The sequence below is a fragment of the Equus asinus genome, chromosome 15 (assembly GCF_041296235.1).
Source record: "Equus asinus isolate D_3611 breed Donkey chromosome 15, EquAss-T2T_v2, whole genome shotgun sequence".
Lineage (NCBI taxonomy): Eukaryota > Metazoa > Chordata > Mammalia > Perissodactyla > Equidae > Equus > Equus asinus.
The window spans coordinates 26,943,996-26,959,513 of record NC_091804.1 but is presented as its reverse complement, the minus strand read 5'-3'; positions in this window follow the sequence as shown (position 1 = coordinate 26,959,513).

Sequence of the window (15,518 nt, the reverse complement as noted above, 5' to 3'; positions counted from 1 at the left end):
CCAGGAGCACCTTCATACCCTGACATTCAAGATTCACAGGAAGCCAATTTCCCACTCTTAGCCAACTCTCAACAGGAGTTGGGGGTGCTGGCACTCAGTCTGCCTGATATGGGCTTCAGAATGTGTCAGGACACTTTCAGGCTCTCCTGTCCATCACCTCATTCAAGCTCTGGTGACGCCACAGAATTTCAGAGTCAGAGAGTCAAAGGATCCTGGAAACTTAGACACTGGACACATAGAGCTGCAGAGGTCCAGGCCAAGATTCCAGGCAGACGTCAGGCTGAGCTCACACAGAGAAATCTTCTGTACCAACGGGCTGCCAATTCCAAAAACACAGACGTGTCTATATTCTATAAAATATGTAAAAATAATTTCAAAGATACATTTTCAACCATATATAGTTCAAAAGAGGCAAACTTAACATATGATGATAAGAATGGAAGAGTGGTCCTTTGAGGGAGGGTAATGATGGAGGGGGCACAAGAGAAGCCTCTGGAACGCAGGGAGCCTATACATAGTCATGTGCTGCACAACGATGTTTCGGTCAACAGTGGACCACATATGCGATGGTGGTCCCATAAAATTAGTACCATACAGCCTAGGTGTGTAGTAGGCTATACCATCTAGGTTTGTGTAAGTGCACTCTGTGATGTTCACACAATCACAAAATTGCCTAACGCTGCATTTCTCAGAACATAATCCGTCATTAAGCGACACATGACTGGACCAAGCTGAGCGGTGGTTACACGGGTATGCTCACTCTGTGAAACTAACTGAGCTGTACGCTTAAGATGTGTGCACTCACTATATGTATGTTACAGGAAAACTTTATTAAAAATACATGGCCAAATTTGGCAATATCTATCAGAATTACGAATGCCCAGACCATTTATCCTACACATATTAAATTTATTCTACAGTTATTTTGTCATGTTATGAAATGATACAGGTCTCCTTTGGGTGGACATTTAGATTGTTCTCAGACTTTATGCCGTTATAATCAGGGCTGCAGTAATATTCTCATAGTCTGATGAATTTTCACAAATAAACACGCTGTTCAATAAAATGAAATTGATATCATCCTCCTCACTCCCTCTTTCAGTCACCACTCCCTCACCTACTATCCTGACGTCTAATGTCACGGATTAGTTTTCGAAATTTAAATGAATGGAATCTTTCTTCTCTCTCTCCACATTATATTTGAGAGAACATCATTGTGGTGGGGTTTTTTAACATTTTTTATTATTGTTGTTCTTCCTGCATTTTTGAGTTTCCCTCTGGATTTTCTTCTGCTTGAACAACATTCTTTTTTTTCCTTTTTTTTTTTTTTGGTGAGGAAGATTGGCCCTGAGCTAACATCTGGGCCCATCTTCCTCTATTTTGTATGTGCGACACCGCCACAGCATGGCTTGATGAGCAGTGTTTAGGTCCATGCCCAGTATCCAAACCTGTGAACCCCCAGCTGCCAAAGCAGAGTGTGCAAACTTAACCACTACGCCACGGCGCCGGCCTCCAACATCATTGTGTGTTAATTCTCTTCATAGAACTTAGGTTGTCTCTTGTCTGCCTCATTCCACTAAAGGGCAAGAGCTTGGTCTAGTCCCTAGCACCTTGCAGAGTACCTGCACATAGTAGAAAGTCAATAAACACTTGTTGAGTAGGAGGATGAACCAAACTTGGTAGATAGTTTAGATTATAGGGTTTTAATCTCCGTTTGGGGTCAGAGGCTAAGAAGGTGGGCCTGAGCAATTTATAGAAAGCTCAAGGGGTGGGGAAAACTCTGCCCACTATTCAAAGATGCTCAGAAGGCAGGGCTTGTTGCCTAGGGTCCAAGCAATAGAATTAGCCCAGAGAATCAGAACCTCCAACTAGCCTAGCCTGTACCAAATATAATGTGAGTCAGAATTCTAGAATTACCTGCTCAGTGTATAAACCTGGGGCTGAGAAACGAAACCAAAAGACATGAGTCTAGAACTGCCCTGTAAGTTTGCTTCTACTACCCAGGGAACACCTTCCTGCTGAGATGAGCTCACAGACAAACGCGACGAAGCAACGAAGAAACCCAAGAGGCACCCAAGAGACGCAAGAAATGCTGCAATCTGCAAGGACTTCAGGTACCAACTTCAAATACAGTCACGGGTCGCTTAATGACAGGGATACGTTCTGAGAAATGCATGGTTAGGCAATTTTGTTGTTGTGTGTACATCATAGAGTATACTTACACAAACCTACATGGTATAACCTATTACATACCTAGGCCATATGGGACTAATCTTATGGGACCCACCATCGTATATGTGGTTCATTGTTGACCAAAACGTTGTTTTGTGGCACATGACTATGCCACGTGCCACATGGCACAAAGCGGTACAGTCATGTGCCTGAAGAGCAGTCCTGGAGCAGAGGGAGCCCACGTGATTTGTGTGGCCTCAGGAGCAAACCAATGGGGCAGTTACAAGGAAGCTGAGTTTGAACGCACACCCAAAAAAGGATTTTTCACACTCTGAGCCAGTCAGCAATGAAAGAGGATGCCCTGGAAGAAGGTGAGCCTGATAACAGCAAGGAAAAGTCAAGCAGAGATTGCACAGGGCTTGAGGCTTTGGACTGGACAAGCTCTGAGATCTGCTCCAACTTTAGGACTCTAGCATTCCAGGATTTTAGAACCTCTGGAAGCTTTGTTTCTTGATAGCCACCTTCTCACCCCGACTAACCTACCCACTGAGTAGCCACTGCACACAGTCCAAAGTCGTTCTTCTCTTCCCAATGTTATGAGTACAGAGCCAAGACATATGTGCCTCCCAGTTTAGAATCCTGGGTGTTGGAATCTGGGGTCATTAGAACCCTGAAGCGCTAGAATCCTGGGGCAAAAGACTTGAAGCAAATATATACGCAAAATGTGTACAATGGTTTGTTAATTACTCTCTTTTCCTGTATCTTTTATATTTCTCCTTCCATTTTTTTTTTAAGACTCCCAGGGTTTTAGGAATCAGGAGCATCAGGGCTGGAAGGGAGATCATCTCATCCAGGCCCTCAGCTTAGCTGAGGACACTGAGGCCCTGATGGGGATAGAGGGAGGCCCAGGCCAGACTCCAGGATCCCACTCCCAAGGAGAGCTCTCTACTCCAGCACGTGAAAACCAGGAAAGGAGAAAGAAACTTCAATCAGGACCAGCATGAGGGTGGCTGGCTCTCCACCCTCCTGGGTAGTGTGTCCACCCTCCTGGGCTAGAGGGACTCTCTCCAGAAATCACTCGAAGAACCACAATCGTAAAGGGACTTAAGGCACTGACAGTGCTGGGATGGGCTATCAGGGAGGGCTGGGTCTTAGGGAGCTTTCAGGGCCTCAGCATTCCCGGGCCCTTAGACCCAGGTGGCTCTGGACAGGCCTGTCACTGCCCTCAAAGACTGAAATGCTCTTGGCCGAACCCTGCCTACACCCCTCAAGGCAGAGCCCGAGAACCTTGGGCCTACCTGGGAACAGAGTTGGAGGGAAGCGGCAGGATCCAGGGTGGAGGGTAAAGTGGCCAAAGACAGAGATGGGAAGTCTTAGGATGTAGGGGGCTGGAGCCAAGCGGGACACCAGGGTCCAGGTGTCCCCAGCTCCTCTCCACCAAAGGCCTCAGATCAGTAGTTCCACGAGTCCTGGAGTCCACAGCTTAGCAGCAGCCAGACCTGGAGGCAGCTGCCGAGCCGGGGCTATTCTGGGGAGATTTCCATGGGCAATGAGCTGATGGGTCAAAGCCCAAAGGGGCCACAGTCCCTCTGGCCTCTCCTCTTCTAGCTCAAGACACAAGTCAGGAAACTGAGTATTGGAGAAATTAAGGGGGGGCAGGCAGGTAGGCAGAGAAGATGTGATTTGGGAACCAGCCCCAGCCCAAAACATATCTGCCACCAGTGCACTCCAGTGCCTTTGAAGTCCTTCTTTGGATAAAGACACTTAAGGACTCTGTTAAAATGCTTCTTCAGCTCGGAGGGACACACGAATTCAACTCAACACACATCCGACAGCTTCTAATCTATGTCCAGGATGGAACAAGACACTCATTGTCTAGGAAAGGAAAGATGTCAGAATGGAAGAGTTTGAAGGATAAAAGCAAATTTGATACCCAGACTGGCAAGGAAAAGGGCATGACAACGAGGTCCCTTCCTTCATAGAGCAGCAGTAAATAAACTAGCAAATATGGTTTTTAAGGTGATTAAAGATTGTGGCACATGCTAAAAAAGGACTAAACAGAGTAATGCTGTGGAGGGAAATGGGGATGTACTCTATTAGGTTAGTCAGGGGGCCTCTCCGAAGAAGTGACATTTAAGGTGAGAGCTGAAGGATGAGAAGGAGCGGCCAGGGGAAGAATATCCCAAGCAGAAGGAACAGTAAAGACAAAAGCCAAGAGGCAGAAAGTAGCTTGGTGTGTCGGAGGCCCTGTCACAATGCTACTGCATCTGAGGTGGGAACAAAGGGGAGGGTTTTACAAGGTGAGGTTAGACAGGTAGGTAGGCAGGCGCGGGTCCCTGAGAGTTTTGTAGGACTTGGAAAGGCCTTTGGACTTTATTGTAAGTGTGACGGGAAGCTGTTAGGGCAGGAGAGTAAGTGGTCAGAAGTTTACTAATGATCACTTTGGCTGCCACATGGAGGCTGGAAGGGACAAGAGGTGCTGCAGGCCAAGCAGTGAGGAGGCTGCAGGCATATAGGTGAGAGAGGAGGGGCCTGCACAGGGAGAGGCAGGAAGGTAGAGGAGAGGGGATGGAGAGCATGAACCCGAGCTCCAAGCCTGGAGCAGCCACATGGGCTGAGGTTGGGCCACAGAGGGCAGAAAGGGAGTTGAGGCTGGACGGAGAAGTTGGGACTGGACTACAAAGGGCTTCAAAAGCCAGGTTAGGATTTGGTGCTTTATCCTGCAGGAGCTGGGGAGCCATCAAAGGCATTTTATTTTATTTTTTTCATCAAAGGGCTCTGAGCAAGGGCATTTGACAATGTGGTCAGATTTATGTGTTCACAAGATCCCTGTGGCAGCTGGTGTGGAGGATGGACTGAAGGGGCGAGACCGGTGGCAGGAAGACTTATTTAGGAGGCGGCTACCATAACTTTCCAAATTCGAGGTGGTGAGGCCCATAGAGGGGCCCTCTACCCTGGCACTCTGGGGGTGGTGGGGGCCCTCCTTGTCCAAGGCTTGTCCCTATCCTTGGGCCCTGCGCAGCTGCTGAGGGCCCGAGTGGGCCCCAGCTCTGATGCTTCAAGCAGAAAATAGGATGAGGGCAGCCAAAAGGCATCAAGGCTGTTTATCCGGAGGAGAGATGCCTCAGCATGGATTTGTAGCTGAAAGGTTACTAGGGGGAGGGCGTGAGGAACCAGCTGTCCCCCATCCTCACGAAGGGCAAACAAAGGAGGGGACTGTGGCCTCAGATGCAGCAAGAGGGAGGGAGGTTAGACCCATGAAGGGAAATGTCCTGACAGGCATCACAGGATGAAAGGGCCCTTTAGTGATCAGGCTAACCAATTCTCTTGTTGAACAATTGGAGAAACTGAGGCACAGAGGAATAGGCAGGTCCTTGCCTAAGGTCACGTAGTGAATCAAAGCTATGACTAGACCCAGCAGCACAACCTCTCCCTTTCAAAGACCCTAGGGGCCTCACCAGAACACTCCCAAGAGTACCCCAGACTGCCCTCAGAAGAACCTGGGACGTGGCTGCTCCAGAGAGAAATGTGCATGTATAGCCCTTGGAGTGGATGGAAAGACCTGTGCTAGACTGGAGTGGTCTGGACCCCAGCACGGGCTCTGGTCTAGGTGTCTGATTCACTGCATCCTCAAGTTCAACCTTTGTCTTAGGCCCTCACTATCTCAACAACTTTCTGTCTCTGCCCTTACCCCCAACCAGTCTCAGTGTTTTTGGCATTAGGTGGGAGTCCCTTGTATCTTCAAGGGTCTTGGTCTTCCTGTGTCACCCTGTCTCTCTCTGCCCTCCATGACCCAGTATTTCTCTGTCTTGGTCTCTGACTCAGTCTCTCTGAGCTAAGCTGGGCTGGGCCAACCTCCCACCTCGAGTGGGCCCTCGCTGGTAGCGTGCCCCCATGTAGACAATGCTTGGGCCCAGTGCCCAGGCTGGAACAGGTGATAGCAGCTGTGGATCTATCTATAGCTCTCTTGCCCTTCAATTGTTCCCAACTTCAAACAATGTTTAGGCCCTGGATTAAAGACAGCCCCCACCAGCCCTGCTGAAATGGATCCCAGGGGGCACGGGATGAGGCACACGAGGGCCACATCGTGATCTCTTGTAAGTGACTAACTCTGTCTGGACCTCCATGTTCCCACCTATAGCTATGGGCTCTAAGGCCTTCCAGCTCAGAGGCTGTGTGAGCAAAGGACCAGTGAATGAGGGAACAACGTGTGTATGAACAGCAGATTTGTTCATGGGCACATAAGTGTAGTGACATGTGGGTTTCCCTCCTCCTGCTTTGGTTGACAGACACTCATGGGCACTAGGATGCCAATTCCATGAGGGCAGAGACCTTTCTTATTCTTGGCTATATCCCAGCATGAGCCTGGCTATGGCAAGTGTTCAATATACATTTCTTACCTTGGCCCTTAGGAAGAGTGAGGGCGTGCTATGTAGTGGTATGACTCAAACATGAGCAGCAGTATAGATTAGTGACAAAGAACACCTTATCTAAAGGCAGAATTCCCGGGATCAAATCCTGGCTGTGCCAATTACCAACTATGAAATCTGGGAAAATTACTTAATCTCCTAACAATGGAGATTCATAAAAAACACCTACCACATAGGATTCTGATGTGCATTATATGAGTTAAAACATCTGAAGTGCTTAGAATAGTGCCTGGCACGTAGTGAAGACTCAACAAATTACTGTTACTTCCAAGATATATCATTAAATGAAAAAAGTGCGGAGAAGAATGTATGGGATATCTTATCACCATGTAAAACGGGGCGAAAGAAGAGTTGTGTATTTACGTGCTTACCTCTGGAGGGACCACCTTTGGAAGGCAGTAACAAGAAGCCGTTAAGAGTGGTTGCGTCTGCAGAGGGGAATAGGTGTCTGGGGGCTATGAAGGGAGGGAGACTGATTTTTTTCCTTGTATTCCCTTTTATACCTTTCAATTTTGAATCATGTGTATGTATTATCTATTTCTTAAGTGTTTGCTAAATAAATAAGGGTCACTTCCAACATGATCCTTGAAAAAGTGAACCCCTACTCTGGGCCAGAAGGGAGAGCCTAGGTAAGGACTGGTCCTCAGCGTGTGGGCTCACTGCCCTCAGCCCTGGGTCTGAGTCCCTGGGACAACCTCTTTCCTCCAGCCCAATAGCAGACAAGATGTGTCCATGCGAAACCATCCCAGAGCTAATGGTAAGCCAGAAGGGAGGCTTCCCAGTTTCTAGGCCAAGCGGCAGGGGTTCTGGAAACAGGCTCCTGCCCTCTTCCCTGGCTCCAGCCCCCAGCTCTTCAGCCCAAGCTATTCTTAGAGTCCAGATAATGCCAGCAGTTGCTGCTGCTCATATCAGCTTCCAGAACCTCCCAGCCCTGAGAGGCCCAGTGCTGCCTCCAGCCCCTGGAGCGCTGGCCTGCCAGGTATGGGTCTCCTGCTGGCTCTATCCTCTGCAGTGCATGAGCCACACACATTCTGGCCACAAGTAGGTAAAAGCGTTGGGTGGTGGGTCCCTCTAAGACTCCCCTTGCCAGGCAGCTGGGTGGAATAGGAAGGGCTGAAGGACACCCTAGGGTATAGGGTATCCCCCTGAGGGTCACCATCCAGATAGTCTGGCCCAATCGCAGGCTCCAAACTATGCTCAGAATATGAATGAAAGAGGTGAGGGCTATGGACATGGGCTAGCCAGGGAAGCTGGGGTGAGAGGAAGGCAGTAGCAGGGAGGGGGCTTGGGACGGCCAGTGCATGGAGGGAGGGAGGAAGCCAAAAATAGGAGGTCTGGGGAAGAGACAGCAAAAGAGGGTCTGTCCAGCTCTGCCCCTTCCTTGCTATGTGACCTTGAGCAGGTCTCTCTTCCTCTTAGAGCTTCAATGTCCATCATAAAATGGGTATAACCTTATTCTATTGGGTGGTTATGCGGAGTCAATGAAATAATGTATACAGAGCTTCGCCTGTGCCTGATATATAAGCACTATAAAACGTCTGGTGATAGTATCATTAGCCCCATAAGAGCAGGCAATGTTTCTTTTTCATCTTTGCACCTGCAGGGACTAGGTTGGACCTAGGTTGGGCACATGTTAGGATTGCCTCTTCAAATCCTTGCTATGCCATTTACAAGCTGAGTGAACCTGAGCGAGTTACTTAACCTCTCTGAGCCTTAGGTTCCTTCTCTGAAAATGGATATTCAAAGAGTACCTGCCTTATAATGCTGCTGAGAGAAATAAATGAACCAAAGTGCTTAGCCTATGGTAAGAGGTCCACAATGTGAAAACGCAAGTCCTGTGGCTATGTGTATGTTAGGGTAGCATGGTGGGGAAGCCTTGGGTCTGCCTCTCTGGGGGTGGAATTTGAGGTAGTTCCCAGGGCAGCCAACATTTTGGAAGAGACAGCCTGGTGGGCCTACCATGTGGGAGGAAAGTCCCAGGATCTTATAAGGCCACAGCCACCCCACCCTCAAAATCCTGTGCCACAGCCCAGGCCCTCCCTGGGGTCTCAGGATCAGGACAGGCTTGTTCCAGCTTGTGTCATCTTCCTATTTAGTTGAGTTCAACAAACACTCTCTGATGCCTCCCAGATTGGAACCGGTTTGGGGCTTGCTCTTTAGGTCCAGCAGTCTGCCTGGTGGAGGAGACAGGCACCGAGGTACAGACAGTTCTTAACAATTGACACAGAGCCTCCCAGGCTAAGTGCCACCTAGTGGAGTGGGGAATAAGGGAAGAATTTCTGTCCTTCTCAAAAGACCAATTAGAGGTGGAGTGGGAGGGTAGGGTAAGTTATGGCTCTGCTTTTGCCCTTGCGATCACGGCCAGTCAGCTTGGGAAGTGAAGGGCAGAGAGAGGCTCAAAGAGTTAAGCTCAGAAACCAACCCAAGGAGTCTACCCTGGGTCTCTTGAGGTGTTCAGGGTGACCCTGCACTCTCCCACATCCCAGTGGATACCGCCCACCTCTCTGCGAAGCTGGACTTGGCTAACTTAAGGTCAAGAGGCCTCCTCGAACACAGCCCTCAGGAATATTTTTTATGGGTTGTAAATGTTGTTATTACAAATATTTCTATTGTCCTACATAATGCTTTAGGCCTTAAATTTCATTTTTTAATTGAAATTTTTGATATAACTGTATATTCACAAGCAGTTATAAGAAATAATACAGAAAGATCCCCTGTAGTGACATGGATACAATCCCCCAAGCTTATCCAGATTTTCCCAGTTTTACATATACTTGTGTGTGTATATGTATTAAGTTCTTTAAAAAAATTGTTTTTAAAGATTGGCACCTGAGCAAACATCTGTTGCCAATCTTATTTTTATTTATTTTTTCTTCTTCTCCCCAAAGCCTCCCAGTCCCTAGTTGTATATTCTAGTTGTAGGTCCTTTTGGCTGTGCCGTGTGGGACGCCGCCTCAGCACGGCCTGATGAGTGGTGCTAGGTCTGCGCCCAGGATCCGAACTGGCGAAACCCTGGGCTGCTGAAGTGGAGTGCATGAACTTAACCACTTGGCCATGGGGCTGGCCCCTTTAAAATTTTTTTTTTTTGAGGAAGATTTGCCCTGAGCTAATATCCACTGCCCATCTTCCTCTTTTTTTTACTGAGGAATATTGCCCCGGAGCTAACATCTGTGCCCATCTTCCTCCACTTTATATGTGGGATGCCAGCTCAGCATGGTTTGATGAGTGCATAGGCCCGTATCCAGGCTCCAAACTGGCCAACCCTGGGCCACCGAAGTGAAGTCCACGAACTTAACCACTGTGCCACCAGGCAGGCCCCTGTATTAAGTTCTATACAATTTTATCACCCAGATAGGTTCCTGGGCCCACCACCATGGTCAAGATACTGGACAGTTGCAATATCAAAAAGGTGCTGCCCTTTTATAACCACACCCTTCTCCCTCCCATCCTTAACCCCTGGCAACCTTCAATCTGTCCTCTATTTCTAAAATTGTCAATTCAAAAATGCTATATATATACAAATGAAATCATATAGTATGTAATTGTCTCTTTGGTCTTCTGTTCCTCATCTGTAAAGCAGGAATAATAACAGCACCGATTTCATAGAGAATGAAATGAGAGAATACTTATAAAAAAGAAAACGTGCAATGTCTCGCACTTAAGTGTTCAATACAAGATTGTTACTGTTCTTTTTCTTATTATCATCTCTAAACTTAGCAGAATAAACAAGGGAAATACATACCACCAATACAGAAACAATGCGAAGGTCCCCCAAAAGGGTAATTCCTAAGATCGTGGGACCCCATTCTCAACCTTACACAATTCTCTTCTGGCTTGTCTCTCTCCAGCCCCATTCCTTCTTGGTGAAAGTTTGGGGAGATGGAAAGGCAGGACTCTAGCCTCTCCCTGGGGAAAGGCTCCCATCACTGGTTTCAAGGTGACAACTGCGTTCTCCCATATATAAAGCTGTCCGTCTTGCCCAACACTTCCTAGCTCCAGGGTCTCCCTACAAACAGCCAGCACAGTCTATGCCCAGAGTCCTGCCATCTTCTAGCCACAGACAGAGTAAAGGGTCGTCTCCTCATCAAAGAGCTACATCCATTCTGCTTTCACAAATCCATCCATCCAATCATGCAAATATTTACTGAAAAATAAACTTTGCTATTATTCTGGGAAATCCCAATGAGATATCATTTCACACCCACTAGACTGGCAAAACCGAAAAGCCTGATAATACTGAATCTTGGTGAGGATGCAGAACATTATTGGCAGGAGCGCAAATTTGCAAAGTCAGTTAGGAGAGAAATTTTGTATTACCTAGTAAATCTGAATATGCTCATGACCTTCAACACACTGCACAAGAAGGCACATTTTAGACTTTTACCATTTGTAATAGCAAAATACTAGAGACAACCCAAAGGACCATTCACAAGAGAAATGGTAAGTGAAATGTGGTATTTTTATGCAATGAAACCTATAGAGAAGTGAATATGAATGAAGTAGAGTTACCCTTATCAATATGGATGACTCTCCTTACATAAGGCTGAATGGAAAAATTGCACACGAAAATATGCAATGTTATTTAAAGTAAAAAAAACAGAAAAAAATATTATCATATATTGTTTAGAAACACACACCTAGTAAAAGGATAAAAAATGCATAAGACCTTCCTCAAACCATACACACATACATACAAAAATTAACTCAAAATAAATCAAAGACCTAAATGTAAGAGCAAAAGCTATAAAACTCTTAGAAAGGGGGGCCGGCTGCACTCGTTCAGATCCTGGGTGCAGACATGGCACCGTTCATCAGGCCATGCTGAGGCGGTGTCCCACACAGCACAACCAGATGGACCTGTAACTAGAATATACAACCATGTACTGGGGGGCTTTGGGGAGAAGAAGAAGAAGAAAAAAAAGAAGATTGGCAACAGATGTTAACTCAGGTGCCAATCTTTAAGAAAAAAACTCTTAGAAGACAACACAGGTGTCAATCTTCATGATTTTGGATTAGGTAACAGTTTCTTAGACATGACACTCAAGGCACAGGCAACCAAAGGAAAAACAAAAGATGAATTGGACTTCCATCAAAATTAAAAACATTTGTGCTCCAAAGGACACTATCAAGAAACTGAAAAGACAACTCAGAATGGGAGAAACTATGTGCATATCATATATCTGGTAAGGGTCTGGTACCCAGAATATATAAAGAATTCTTATAACTCAACAATAAAAAGACAAATAACCCAATTTAAAAATGAGTAAAATATCTGAATAGACATTTCTCCAAAGAAGATATACAAATGGCCAATCAGCATATGAAAACGTGATCAACATCATTAGTCATTAGGGGAATCCAAGTTGAAACCACAGTGAGATACCACTTCATACTCACTAGAGTGGCCCTAATAAAACAGACAGACAATAACAAGTGTTGATGAGAATGTAAAGATTGGAACTCTCATACATTGCTGGTGGGAATGTAAAATAGTGCTTTGGGAAACAGTCCGACAATTCCTCAAAAAGTTAAACACAGAGTTCCATATGACCCAGCAAGTCCATTCCTAGGTGTATACCCAAGAGAATTGAAAGCATACATCCACACAAAAAATTGTAGATGAATGTTCATAGCAGCATTATTTATGATAGCACATAGTGGAAACAACCCAAATGTCCATCAACCGATGGATGAACAAAATGTGGTGTATCCACACAATGGAATAATATGCAGTCATAAAAAGGAATGAAATACTGACACATGCTACAACATGGATGAACTTTGAAACCATTATGCTAAGTGAAAGAAGCCAGATACAAAGGCCATGTATTTTATGATTCCATTTATATGAAATGTCCAGAATAGGCAAATCGATAGAGACAGAAAGCAAATTAGTGGTTGCCAGGGGCTGGAGAGAAGGAGGAATGGGGGAGTGACCACTAAGAGGTATGCGGTTTCTTTTTGGGTGATGAAAATGTTCTGGAATTAGACAGTCGTGATGGTTGCGCAATCACGTGAATATACTAAAAATCACTGAATTGTATACTTAAAAATGTTGAATTTTATGGTATATGAATTATATCACAATAAAAAAATGCATAGGGGGACCGGACCAGTGGCACAGCAGTTAAGTTCACACATTCTGCTTTGGCAGCCCAGGGTTTGCCGGTTTGGATTGGGGGTGTGGACCTACGCACCACTTGTCAAGCCATGCTGTGGCAGGCGTCCCACATATAGAGTAGAGGAAGATGGGCACACATGTTAGCTCAGGGCCAGTCTTCCTCAGCAAAAAAGGAGGATTGGCGGCAGATGTTAGCTCAGGGTTAATCTTCAAAAAAACAAAACTGTATACGAATAATAAACACCAAATTCAGAAGAGTCTTTACCTCAGGGAAGTGGTACGTTGGGGAGGGGCATACAAGAGCCTTCTGCTACGTTAGCAATGTTTCATTTTGCAAGCTGCGTGGTGGGTATATGGATGTTTGTTACACTAATCGTTATGCCTCAAAGTTTTCATATTAAATAAAACTTAAAAGTATTTACTGAGTGTCAAGTGGATCAGGCACTGGGCTACCTGGGTGGTGTAATGTTGAGTAAAATCAGATCCCATCCTGCCCCAAAGTACGTGGCTAAGTAGTAAGTGGAAAGAGGGAATGTAAGTCAGTCAGTCATCTCTTCTTTCTGGGCTTCTGTTTCCTCATGGATGAACTAAGAGCTGGACTAGAAAGTCTCCGAGGTTCCTGGGGGCTGAGGAGTATGTCTCCCCTTTATCAGCCCACAGCTTCAAGAGTTCTCCAAGCACCATGAGAGCACAGGCCCTGGAGTCAGTGCCGTCAATCACCGCAAGTGGGCCTAAAGCAAAGCCCAACTGAGTCTCTGTTTCTTCTCAGCGAAATAGGGACAGTAACTTCTCCCTCCCAGGATTACCTTGGTGGTGTCAATGAGATAACACATATGAACTGTCCGGGACGGGCCTGGCATGCATTAAACCCTCAACACATGGGATAGACCTCACTTTTATTCCACAGGCATTTCCTGAGCAGCGCTGCTGAGCCAGTCCTGTGCTAGAGGCTGGAAGACACAGAAATTCCACTCTGAGTGGCCAAGCAATAGCCACCACCCAGGTGGAGACAGCCTCATAAATACCAGGCAGGGTGATGTCATTATGTCATGGCTAAAAAGAGATGCAGACCACGTGCGATGCAGACCCTGGGACCACAGAGATGTCCCAATCAAGAGGCCCTCACAGGGGGAAAGGCGACATACAGCGTTAAAGGATTGGCCTCCACGCTGAGTGCAGCCCTCATTGTCTTTTTCCACCTAATTCAAACTCAAATGTTCCCACAAACCAAGAACGGAGACCGCAACGGATTCAAGTCAGCTTTGGGAAGGCTGAGCTCATGGCGCATCCCAAAGTGTGTGTGTGGGAGCACAATGGCTAACAGTGCCATGCTGCGTGATCTTTGGCAAGTCAGGACACCTCTTCAAGCATCCACATCCGAGCTGTAAAATGGAGATGATAACAATACTGACCTCACAGGGTTGTGGTGAAAAGTGAGATAATAACTGCAAAGCTATTCGCCAAGTACCCGGCACTTAGTGAGCGGACCAATAAAGATTACCATTAGGAAAAAAACAGATTCCATTTTGAAAGCGGGGGATGTGGGGTTCAGAGAGGTGAGAAGACTTGCCCATAGTCACACTGCTAGTATGTGGAGTCAGAATTTGAACCCAGGTCTGAGACCTCAAAGGCTCAGTGCATCATAATCTCCTTCTGCTCCAGAATCTTCAGCAGGTTCCCAGTAGTCCACTAAATGGAATCTATACTTGCCACAGAGTGAGGAACCAGCTTTGGACCAGAGAGACCTCAGGCAAATCCCCTAATCCTGGGTTCCTTGATCTCGGATCCCTGAGTGGGCCCTAAGTCTCTGAATTCCTCCACATGGTTTGCAAAAAAGTTGTGTCTAATGGAGATTTTTAAAGGAGTCTATGGCCAGAAAAGTAACAAACTACTGACTTGACCTCACTTAGCATGTTTTCTTATCCACCCAATGGAGATACAGTACCTACCTTGAAAAGCTGTAAGGAAATTAAATGAGGTAGTTTATGAGAAGTACCTGAAACATCCTAAGCTTTCACCTAAGGTTGGTTGCCTTTCCTTCCTCCCTACGCAGCTTATTTCCATCATTCAGCAAATATTATTGAGCACCACTATGTGGCAGGCAGGCACCATTTCAGGTGCTGGGGGTGAAGTGTTGAACAAGACAGATATTGTCCCTGTTTTCATGGAGCTCATGCTCTAGTGGAGGGAAATATCAGATGAATAAAATTAATAATTTCAGATACTAAAAGATGCTATTAAGAAAATACACAGGATAATGTGATATAGATTGATGGGGTGGGGACGGCATCTGAAGAGGAAACATCTGAATGACAAGAAGGAGCCAGTCATGCTCAGATTTAGGGGAAAAACATCTGGGCAGAGAGAGCAAGAAGGGCAAAGCCTCGCTGGAAAGACTCTTGGCCAAGAACCCCTAACTCCCAGCCCCACTACAAGCTGAGTGCCCTTGGATAAGTCATGTAACTTTTGAGGCTCAGCTGCCACACTAAAAATGGGAATAGAAACACCTTACCTGCCACAATGTGAGGGGACTCAACCAAAAGGCTGTTAAGGTCTGGAATCCTACCCAAATCTCACCAACAGACACTGATATACACCATTTGGCAACATCTTGGAAGAGGGGAACCTGCACAGAGAACTCTGGGTCATGATTTTTTGTTTTTAATTTCATGCTACAGTGGAAATAGCTTCCTTTGCTTCTGGTAACACAGTGGGCTTTTCCTGCCACCTGGGGCTATTATAGTAACTGCTGCTTCAGGCTCTCCCTCAGGTACAAAAGCAGACAAAGAAGTACA